The sequence below is a fragment of the Channa argus genome, chromosome 15 (assembly GCF_033026475.1).
Source record: "Channa argus isolate prfri chromosome 15, Channa argus male v1.0, whole genome shotgun sequence".
Classification (NCBI taxonomy): Eukaryota; Metazoa; Chordata; class Actinopteri; order Anabantiformes; family Channidae; genus Channa; species Channa argus.
In genome coordinates, this window is record NC_090211.1 from 144,645 (window position 1) to 157,372 (window position 12,728).

Sequence of the window (12,728 nt, forward strand, 5' to 3'; positions counted from 1 at the left end):
GCATCCTCTTTGTATACTGTAAATACCAACCCTGTTCCTGTATGCACTTGCAAGATTGCTTTGGTGTATTTCACCAGCCTGTTTACTAGTTGTTGTTTTTTTTGTCTGCCTGATTGATGTGATTTGTTTGCCTTCGCTTACAGTCTGGCTCAATGCAACCCACTTGAAAATAAAAATAAAATATTTGAAAACTCTTTGTTCTTTTCATATGTCCTTAAATGTCCTTAAACGTTGGTGAGAAAATGTGCTCTGCTGGCAGTGATGTGAACGGTGGCTGTTTCCCTCACATGTCTTGTTTATTTCTGTTTCTGAACAACAGCATTTCCTGTATGTGTGACTGTGGATTTCCTGTTAGCAGATCCCTACACCCACTGCAATCAAAGCTCCAACTAACAGATGCATAGACTAAAATGTTGCTGCCCTGTACACTGTAAAATTTTATAGGTTAATTAATTCCACTAAAATAAGTATAGGTAATTTCAGTATTGTTTAATTACTCTGCTTAAGTCAAATTACAATATTATTTAGCCAAGCAATGGCAATAAAAAATATACTAAATCAAAATAACTAAATCTGATTAAAATGAAAAGTAAAATTTGGAGAGTAAACTGTTTACATAGAGTAAACACACCAAAAAAAAAAATTGAGTAAAAAAGTAACATTAAAAATTTAGCACATTAGTACATATTAATGACACTGAAAAAACGAACTTTCCTATCTTCTTTGTACAAATAAGCGAAGTCATTGCCTTTTGTACCTTACATTTGTTTTAATATGTGGGTCCTTGTGCAGTTAGTTTTACTGTTGCTTGTTTGACTCCATATGTCTAGTGGCGGTTCATAATTAACCTAATAAGGAAATGTAGCTAGTTCACTTTAGCTAATTTTATAAATTAAGATGGTGATGATTGGGGTCTTCTCTTAGTTTGCAGGTAACACAGTGCTAACTTTAATGTCAGCAATACTGTTCCTACACTGGTAAGGTCCTACAAAGTTGGCTAAAGTATTCTAAAAACAATTCACATTAAGGACCCGAAATATAAATGTATTGTCTTTATCAATGGAATGGTAAACATGAATTTCCCCCCCTTTTTAATTATCATCCCATGGTTTATTCCAATGTGTTATACTTTAAAGTGCAAGTTAACCCTAAAGTAAAAGAGCAAAGCAGACAAAGCTGTGGAGATGCTTCATTCAGAGATGGCCCAAATGTTATACTAAAAAAGCTTATCATCTTGACAATTTCTGTGATTCTAAATTAGTTCAAAATTAATTGTGCTCTGGAGTTATACAGCCATAGATTTTCCAGGTTCCATAAAATTGCAGAGTCACAGTTTATACCTGAGAATAGCAGTAAAGCAATGTTCATGCAGGGGCCACAGTTTGTGGAGTGCAGCAACCTTGTCCCAGGCTCTACAACTGATTTGTTTATTGTTTTTAAAAAATAAAATTAAAACAGAATCAATTTAATGTAATCTAAACTTATGTTTAAGAAGATTGTTTTCAGCATTAATAACCAAGGCAAGAAATTAATTTTTTTTTTGTTTCTCTTTCTTTTCAGGCTCATCACAGTGGACCATTTGTCTGCATGTTGATTTGGTACAGCTTTTTATGCTGGCAACCCTCCCTAATTTCTACCAGGCTTGGGACCAGCACTGCACGACTGGGGACAGGAATGGGCTGTTGGGCGTTCAGTGTTTTGCCCAGGGACACTTCCACATGTGGTCAGGAAGAGTGTGCCGCAAGCATTCAACCCTATAGTTGGTAGGCAGCCACTCTACCATTTTTTCTTTTGTCACTACATTTGTCTTAATTTTGAGTAAATTGTACGCGTGACAAGTGCTGCATCTACACATCCTCAAGAACCTGGTCATCCATAGTGCTAATAGAGAGCATGTTTCTATCCTTCCTAAGGGCAAGGAGATGTTGTCAGGATGGGCCAGTACTGCTAAAGCTTTTTATCAAGGGATTTATGCCCTACATCCCAGCACTATGCTACACTTATGAGGTGTTTCCGAACATTTTCTTGCAACTGAATATGATTAAGCTGTCCCCAAAAGTACACAAGCATTAAAGCTGAAGCTGAAGTTGTAAATGGCCATGGCAAGTACTGTGCAGTCATGGCTGCTGCATCCCAAATTAGTTTTCAATCTTGCAAATGTACTCTGTTGAACAGTCTTGCTGGACTTGCTGACTTTAACTTTGGCTGTTTGTAAGGTGGTTTAATTCAAAAATATTGCATAGATGCACACATAATTACATTTCAAGTAACATGTTTGCCTGTGTGCATATCAGTATCCTTTTCACTATAAAAGACTAGGTTCGTATGTAAGGTACTTTACAAAAATAATGATGCAGGACTTTAGTGATGTAATTTAGGGATGTTTACACCCTTGTGGAGAATTGTCTTTTAGAACAGCCTTGCCCTGATTAATTAGTTATGGGAAGTTATCTATTCTAAATGTTTCCTATTTTGTGTCAATTAAGGCACCAGGTTTTTCTATCATTGATGTTTTTAACAGATACAATCTTAAAAAAATAATTTAACATTTTATCTGGAAATCTTAATGCCTTTTTGAGTTAATCAAAATGTTTTAATCCAGGGGTTCCCAAACCTGGTCCTACACACTTCAACACTTCAACATTCCAACTTGTTTTCCAATGAGCCCTGTCCTCTGCTGATTGGGTGTCTTCAATGATGGTGCAGTGGGGGAAGACAAAGTCAGTCTCCAAGTTTAGGATTGCGTGGAGACATCTGATCCAAGTAATCAGCAGTGTACAGGGCAGAGATAGTTGGAAAAGAAGTAGGGAGGTGGGCCTTAAGGACCAGGTTTAGGAACCATTGTTTTATTGAGTAATGGTTTGAATCATATACTTAAACTGTACAAGTCCCGACTGATGACTTGCAGTTACATTATTTCAGAGGGCTTAAGGTTTTCTTTGTTAAAGATTTGAGGATCACAATTTCATATGCATTGATTCAAAGATTCAAAGTGTTTATTGTCATATGCACAGATAGAACGCATGTTTCCCTGTACAATGAAATTCTTACTTTGCCCTCCACTCTGAATGTCACACAGTAAGTAAGATGAGATTGTGGATCCATTTGTATTAGTGGTAGATCATCTTAAAAGTTTTGTATCTTGTGTTTAAAAACATTTTGAAAAGCAATGTACAGATATTTTATCAGGTTTTAAGTTTGTTATTTAATTTTACAGAACAGAAGATACTCAAATGAACTTTTTTCAATACAGCAAATTACCATTCTACACCAATGCAGGTATTTATTTTGCTGGTATTTCACTTGTTTAAAAGGGCTACAAGCCCAGGTTGTCATTACAAATGTTTAAAGGTTATACTAAAGGCAATGTGAAATTGTGTCTTGAAAAAATAAAAAGTTTAATTGTATTCTATTTAGTTTTTTGTAGGAAATGTTGATAAATTGCATAGAGAGAAAAATATATTTGGTAACATCAAAATAAAATTTGCAACTTTTACAAAATTATACTGAGTAATACAACTTTATACAAGTAAGTAATTTAAAATGTCAAACATAAAATTAAATAATAAAATTGTCACACTACCAGAGTATATTTCATTTTATAATTATTACCCAGAAGAGGAGACGGTGAGGGGAGGTTTGAATGTGAATGAGCCAAACAACTCAAAATCACTCCATGAGGAAGGCAGGAAAAACACACGTAATAACAAAAAAAAAGTAAAACAGAGCATGAACTTAAACACACTCGGAAGGGAGGATTAAACAAATTATATCTGTGCTGGGGAAGCAAGGGATCTAACTAAGTAACTAAGGGGGACCAAACAGGGAAAAACAAACAAACATACTAAACATAAAACTCAGACTGACAGAAAGGGACAAATAAATACCCAAACATAAAACCAGGGTCAAACAAGTGGGGATAACAAAAGACAAAACCAAAACACTGAAACAAACAGGAAACCAAAACATAAGGGGGAGAGAGTCCAAACGTGAGGATCAGGTAGGGCATGGAAGGAGCACACATAACAGAGGGGACAACAATGTCCAAAAGCATAGAATATCCACAGTTCACAGAGGAGAGACAATTTGGCAGAGAACAGTAGAGAGAACTGGATATAAATACATGGGGACACAGGTGAAAACAATCAGGGTTAACAAGCAGAAAGAAGCTAAAGAAATTAAGTAGGAAGTGGGGCTGAGTGATTACAAAATAAAAGCCAGGAGCAGGAACTAAAACTAAAGAAAACTAAAGTCCAAGAACTGGGTTTGTGACAAACATCTAATTGTTTCATTGATAAGAGAAATACGATTTACTTAACATTTTCATGATAATGATGCTCCTGTTCATGAAAAAATAATAGATTTTACTTGAATATATCTTAGTTAAGTAACATTTACTTAATATCTTCATTTTTGTTAAGTTTAGTAGTAAGTACATTGTACCTGATCCTGGCAAGTATGCTGTACTTATATTACAACAGTACTTTTTTTTAATTTAAAAGTGCAAAAAAGTATTTTATCAAGTAAATCCTACAAGGTTTTTTTTTCAGTGTAGTTAGCATTACCCTAAACTGAGTCTTGACAATGCCACTGCAGCTGACAAACTGAAATATGTGTTATTTTGAATAATGTACCTAAAGTATTTAGCAAAGCTCCTTGTCAGAACTTTGTAAAACACATTTCACTTCTGTGCATGTGCACTGCAAATATGTCTATTAGTTTTATTACTTTTACATTAAAAAAATACTCAAATGTTACATTTTCTCACATTTCTACTGCTGTAAAGAAAGAAAAACATCATTCAGAGCTGGTGGAAGTAGCAGTAGCTACATTTTATACAATTGTTATTTAACTAAAACTAAAATGTCAACTACTAGAAAATCAGAGTAGAATTGAACCCAGAAACAATTGCATTACTGTATGATTTCCTTTCAGGATGAAGAGTGTTTGTATAACAAAGTTCACAAGTACAAACAAACACAAATCAGAAAAAGAATCATGAAAATCATAATTAGGGAAGAGTCACTTTTTTTACACATATAAATAAAGTACTGCAATTAACCTTTACTTGTCATCTTCAGTCACACAGCAGGCCCAGACCATATAAGGCCAGATATATTCATTGCTGGTTTGCTGTGCAAACAGTTAATAAAATCTGGAGTTAATGATGTGGTGAGAGTGGTAAAGGATGCTACAGGAGATAATAAGTACATGGGACTAGACGTCTTTCATAAACAAGTATCCCCTATAGACACCCCACCCAGCAGTTACCAGTATCACTTCTCTTTATCTGCATCCTTTGAACATGAGCCCATCACTATCAATCCATCAGCACCGTGCCCTCCAGTTCTCCATATTTTTCACATCCTAATGCTTGTTGAGATTTCTCAGCAAAGACCGCATCATGGACAATTTTTAGTTTTCTATCTTGTTTGAAGTCCTTGTACAACAGCAATGTTTGACAACATGAAAAACCTAATTGCAATCTGTAAGGTGATGCATATGTCTGCAGCTCCCCTCATTTTTACACAGTTTTACAGGTTGTAACTGTTTTGCTTCAAACTCACAGAAAAGGCTCAGCAGCAAACAGTAGACACACACAGTCAGAGACTAACTGGAAAACATGGTGGAACATTTAATGTCATTCATTGAATTGTTAGAAGCAGTTCATCAATGACATTGGGCTGAATTAGAAATTGATGGGGTTGTTTGATTCCCACAGTCTGGGTGGAGAAAGTGAAACAGTTGAGCATCCTTTGCCACCTCAGTGGTGCTAGAGTGAGGCACAACCCACAGGTAATAATGTGTGAAACTGTGTAAAGGTTCACAGGGTGTTCCCTGCAAACGAGGAGCAATTTCAATGAATTAAGAATTTGAAAAGAAAAACGTGTAAACGTTAGACTTCAACTCCAGTTACCCTAATTCAAGTCAGTTGTGACAATTTGATCACGTGTAGGTTTTGAACTCGGAGTTCAGGTGAACACACAGAAATGTTTCACCTTCAGCGGATGAAAGGCATCTCTGAAGTCAAACTCTGCATTATTCTGCACAGTGAAGTTCAAACCTCACAAACAAATTCATACAACTCTGTTTCCAGAGAAGTTAGGACTTTTTTAATATAAACTAACTTTATTATTTTTTTTTTATTCATTTGAACCATTATTTATCTAACAAGGATTTTGACTGATGCTTGGCCAAAAAACAATTCCCCTCCTGGATTTAACTAAGCAAATATGTAATTACTACAGTCATTAATACATCTCATCTGGCAACAAGCTCTTCATTCCTAACTGATGCAGTGATTAGCTGACTGCGGGAATATACTGAATGACCAGGTTTTTCAATAGATTGTTTCTTCTCTTTTTTTCAAGATGACAATGCTAGGATTCCATGGGCTCAAATAGTGGTCAAAAAGTGGTCAGACAACATGAGACATGTGCATTGGCAAAACTGGATGAAAGTAAATGCTGTGACATTGCATATGCATATTCAAAGCCATTTAATGGTGAATGTGTGTCATAATCACAGTTAAATGTAATGTGTATGTGACCTTTATTTGGGTAGGCAGTGTATTTTGCAAATATATGTAAATATTCACACATATGCAAATCAGCCATGCTATTTGCAAGAGGAGCATTGGACTTTTACACCTAAAATAGGGACTCATCTGACTACAGAACATTTTGAGTTCAGTCCCAGAGAACTCTGCTTCATTTCACAACCAAAGCACTCTTGAGCCCATTTTACTATGTTCATCATAGCTGAATAATGGTTTCTTGTTAAATACTCCCTGAGGGCTCGAAGGTCAAATTTACTCAACAGTGGTTTCTGTCCTTGGTCTTTATGCACTTTATGCAGTATGATTTCCTCTGGACTCCCTGAATCTTTTGACACTATTGTAAACTAATAGTGAAAGACCTCAATTCCCTTAAAATCTTGTGACACTTCTCATACATTTTTGCCACAAATTGGTGAACCACAAACTATTTTTGCTTGTAAAGATGGGTCACCTTTGTTGGTTCCTCTTTCTATACCCAATCATGAAACCCTCACTGTTACTTGCGCCTCAGTGTTACTTAAATATTTTGTCTCTGTTCCAAATTATTTTAGTGTGTTGCAGACATCAGACTCTACATTTGCTCATTTCAGTTGCTCAGCCGGTCAGATGAAGTCCCAGTGTTTTTCGAAAATATCTAATCAGACCGATGTGTATTAAAAGCATTGCTGGCCACTGTAATTCTTCCTTGTCCATCCCTTCAGAACCAAAAACGAATTAAAGTACAGCCAAAATAAAGGTGAGCTGTCAAATTCAACTCTTACGTTATTGAATGTCCAAATGAGCATGCCAGTGTTTAAAAGGTGAATTTACAGTTCATTTTGTGTTAACTTAAATACCAAAGATTATTCTCACTGCCCAGACGTGAGTAATCAGTACCACATAAACAAACAGAGCAGCCTGGCTGAACAAGAAATGGATGGATTGACCTTCTTCTGAACTCTCTAACTGTATTTCAAGCAATCAAACATCTGTAGCTCTTTATCTCTCCCTTTCTCATTAACCCCCTCCCCCTTCTCATGGTCTCTGGGTGTTTGTTGTTAACTTCCTGTCACAGAGGAAGTGCCTCACCCTGCCGCCTGGCTCCCTATTGGCCTTATCGAACACTGTTTTTTTTTAGGGCGGGTGGGGTGAGACAGAATGACAGGAGGAGGGAGGTGTGGATGCACAACAGGAGGATAGATAGAGGGATCAGAATATAGATAGGAAGACAAGGGCGCAAGCTGGGGTTAAAGGCAGATGGCAGGAGTTGAGTCCAAAGAGAGCTTCAGATTCAGATGAATGAGAGCAGACGCCTGGGTGCCTGGGAGGAAATGGCTTTGTGCTGCAGGAGGTAGGCATGCACAAACAATGGTGACAGAGAATTAAACAAACTGTATACTTGTGGAAACACATTAGATTGTATAGTGCATTTCCCTTTGTTGTTTATCTTGTGTTTAATGTTGATTTTTGTGCATGCACAACTAACAAAAATATTAATGCTTTCTTTTGTCTCTCATAAATAAGTAAGTAATTAAGTGCTGCAACAATGTATTAGTGCAGTAAGTTGGTTTATTTCATTGTGTGAAATGTTTTTAGGAGATCAAACAATAGAATGTATTTTAGGATGCAGGAAGAGACCCAGAGTGGAGGATTATTGCAGTGTTACTAGTCTTACTTCGCGCCTTTTTAGTCTGGTCACTCCCAATCCTTGTACCAGTGTCTTGATACTGTAAGTGACGCTGGACAGGTTTGGGGGGGGCTGTGCTAAGGACTTGTCAAGCTATTTGCTCTGTTGATTCTGTTTTTAGATATATTTTGCCCTTCACATTGATGTTACAGTTATGCTTTGGAGATTACTTGTGCACTTTTCTAAATAAAAAAAAACAATATTGCATGAGAAATGTTTTGTTTTTTGTTTCTGCACTGTAACATATTTGTGTGGCAAGTGGAAGAGATTAAAATGAGCAAGAACTGAAGTTGGTAACTCTATACTAAACTAGCATTTGAAGTATATGATGTTCACCTAGTAATGAACAGCAAAATCCTGGGGATGATGTGTAGAGAAAATCACAGTCTCACTCTCTGACGCAATAGTGAGGTGTAAGAATACATTCATTTAACTATCAATATTTAATCAGAAATAACATTTAGAGATGCTGTCAGTAAATTGTGATACAATCTAATGGAGATAGAGTACATTAACAGCAGGGTCTGCATTGGCAAAATTTTTATTGTTGATTCAACATGCAGTATTTTGGCACAAGATGCAAAACTATTGGCATATCAGTATCAATGCGACAATGAATAATACTGTTGGGACATTACTAATATCTGAATTTCTCCAGTGAGGTTTTCTTGTTTGTAGTTGTTCTTTTTGTACTGTTTTACTATTTTAACTGTTCTTCTGTTTTATGTGTCTATCTATGTAAGTCATTTAAATGACTATACAGATGTGTTTTTAGCTAATTTAATGCAGTGACACTGAACAAAAGGCAATTTCCCTATAGAAAACAAAACTACACCACAAAACAAGCACAGTTAAGAAATTGATATCAGAAAATGGTCTTTTAAAAGTCTACATTTCTCTGATACATTTGAGGAAAAATAATACAAATTCCTTTTGGGTTTAAGGTATTATCAGATGCCCATTCTCTTTAAGTGTTTCTGTCCTCTCCACCCACCTATCACAAAAAGTATTCCTCTATACCATGAAATAGTCACGCCAAAATTAAGAGTTACATTCAAAGTTAGTTTAGATTTTACTAATTAAATTAAACTCTTAGTGGGTTTGAGACAGGTTAGAACAAACTAAAATACAGTGGGCTGACAGCCTAAATGCACTACACCAACTGTCATCAGACTCTTTTTCAAGTGTTTAATGCAAACTCAATAAACAAATCAACCACCTTAACATGGTCAGAATGAACTAAGCTGTAGTTAGGTTGAAGATAACTTTGGATTTATTATGAGGAGGCATACACATTATAATAAAGGCATCTCATTCTATCATGTTGCTACTGATCTAACTGTGAACCCACATGCAAACATTGTTCACCTCAGATATTCAACAACTGAGTATGTGTAGCTGACATCACACTGTTTCTGAGTTTTGTTTTCCTGCACCATCCCCCCTGAATTTGTGTTGGTGAGTTAGAGGCTGTACTCTTTCACTTATGATTTGGAAAAAAACAAAAAGGTGACACAGGTAACACGCTGTAACACTGATACATAAAAAAAAAAAAACCATATTGTTTTTGAAACACAAAACACTCGACAAGACATGAAAAGACAAAGTAATGAATGCAGATAATGTATTAAGAACAACAGCAAACAGGGTATACATTGTGATATGTATGTGTAAAGGTGTGTGGTGTGTGGAGGTGTACTATATTGACAGAGTAGGCTTTAAAGTGGTGTAAAAATAAGGTACAGGTGAAAACGTTCCTTAACGTAAAATTGTTAAGATCCCACCATCTACAATACATAATATCAGCAAAAGATTCAGCAAATCAGGAGGAATCTTCTGCGCAAGAGACAAGGCCAAAGGTCAGGACTGGATGTGCGAGATCTTCTGGCCCTTTTTAATGCACAGCATTAAAAACAGGCAGGATTCTTTAATGGACATCAGTCGATGGGCTCAGGAACACTTCAGGAAATCACTGTCTGTGAACACAGTTCACTGTGCAATTGACAAATATAAGTTAAAGCTGTATCATACAAAGAAGAAGCCAAAGCTCATTTAAAATGGTCTGAGGCAAAATAGTAAACTGTTCTGTGGTCTGATAAATCAAAATGTAAAAGAATATTATGGTCACCTACCGACCATGGTATCGGAGGTTTGTGCCCCGCTCTTTCCGAACCACGTTGAAGTGTGTCTGGGCAAGACATTGAACCCCCAAAAGCCAATCCCCTACCCCAGCCGAGCAGTGCCGGTCCGAAGCCCGATAGAAACTTGGCGGGTTGCATCGCAAAGGGCATCTGGCATATAAACACTGCCAAATTGATGCCAATGCAATTTTCGGATAATTAGTGGTAGAGTTAGCACTGTCACCTCACAGCTAAAAGGTTTTGTGTTCATGTTACTGGCTGACTGTGGCCTTTCTGCGTGGAGTTCGCATGTTCTTCCTGTGCTTGTGTGGTTTTCCTCCCACAGTGCAAAGACAGACTATGACAGCTGGAATAGGGTCCAGCCCCTCTTTGACCCAAAAACAGACTAAAATTGGTTACAGAGGATCGATGATGGGTTATTGATGTATTTATCACATTAATGTTGCACCTGTTGTTTTTAAATATTAAGGGAATGTGATGAACATTTTCTTTAAATGTAACTGAACCAGTCAAAGGTTCATTTTCATCTGTTGTCCCTGAACATGTACAAGACATTACCAGAAAACTACAACACTGTCTCAGTTTCAAAAGAATACAGTAAAATGCAATACAATAAAAAACAACCAAACGAAAACAAACAAAAAAACTATAAATTAATACTTTAACTGTAAACATTGAGCGCATCTTATGACCTTATATGCTGTTTTGATGAACATATATGTTCAATCTTTTATAATTTGAGCTACTTTATGTTTTGCTGGGTAGCTTTTAAACTTCCAAGCAATGGTCATTTCGTAAAAATATTTCGACTGTCTTTGGTAATTAATCAGAGTTGGAAAATAAATCATATCATATCTGAAGTGTAGTAAAGTGAAAGTATACAATGAATGAAAATTCTCAATTTAAATAAAAAAGGCCTCAGATTTGTTCTTAAATATGTAGTCTACATATTCCTTATCACATGCTATGGGTGCTAGGAATATGTAATGATCTCAAGTAAACAAGTCTGCATACTGAATCCAGTCCAGGGCCCTGTGAATCAGGGGCCAGCAGTGTGCAGTGAGCCACAGGCCACTGAAAGATTCCAATCAACCTAGAAGGACACCTGGTGGCTCTTTGTGCACATGACACATGCAAATCCTATAGCAACACATTCACTATAGCAACAGTGTGTAATGTGTAAGTGGCTGACAACCCACTATTCATTTCACATACACAAGTGTGTGCTGGGATAATTAACAGATCATTTCTAAAGGCAGCAAGCACTGAGGGTCATGGAAGCAACCTGTGCCCCCACTCTAAAACGTAAAACAGGGGACCTGTTACCACTACTTACCTAGAAATTGCATTTTCTAAAATGTAAATGGACTGTGAATTCGGCGCTGAAAGGATTGTCCAAGCAAAGCTGAAAAAGGCTGAATTGTTTGCTTTTGCTTAAAAAGGTGAAAGAAAATGTTGCTACCTTATATATTGGTTAGGAAAATTCAATCCAGTTAACCTTGAAGACTTCAAAGGCAAAAACCTTAAAGGAAATTATTTAATCCATCAAATGTAAAGGTATTTTGTGATGTCATTGAGGCATTAAATTCAAATAAAGTATAAAAGATATCAAAAAGCCATATATAAGCATTAATGTACTTTATATAGAACAGTGTTTCCATCTGAAAGTATAATGAAGTAGTTAGGTGCCAAAAAATTAAACATGCTCACAAATGTTCACCTCTGCCCTTATCCGAGCTTCTACTCTTTCCCACAACTTAATTGTTTAGCTCATCAGCTTTATTCCTCTGTAGTTGCCACAGCTCTGCAAATCTTCCTTGTTCTTAAAAACATCACCAGTACACTATTTCTCTTTTCCTCGAGGAACCTCTCACTTTCCAAGATCTTGTTAAACAAATTAGTCAGAAACTCTCCTGCCACCTCTCCTAGACACTTCCATACCTCCATGTTACCTCCTATGTCAACAGGATCAATTGCCTTTCCACTCTTTACCGTCTTGTCGTTAACTTGGGCCCCAACCGCCCCCTTGTGGTTAAATTAACTTAATAATAATAATCATCATCATCATCATCATCATTATTATTATTATTATTATTATTAATCATTATTAAATATGACTAATAATTAAATACAACTATAACAAATAATAATAATTATTAAAACTTAATATTATTAAGTAGTCAATCAAAAAATATTTGTTTATAATGGCAGTAATTAAGTGGATGGTAAAAAAAATTGCATTAATTTCTAGCAAAAATGCTAATTGGAGTTTACACAATGTAGTTTATTGCATTCACTTAATTTATCCGGAAATTGTCATAACTCAAAGAGATTGCCGCAAACTGTTTTTAATAAAACTTTT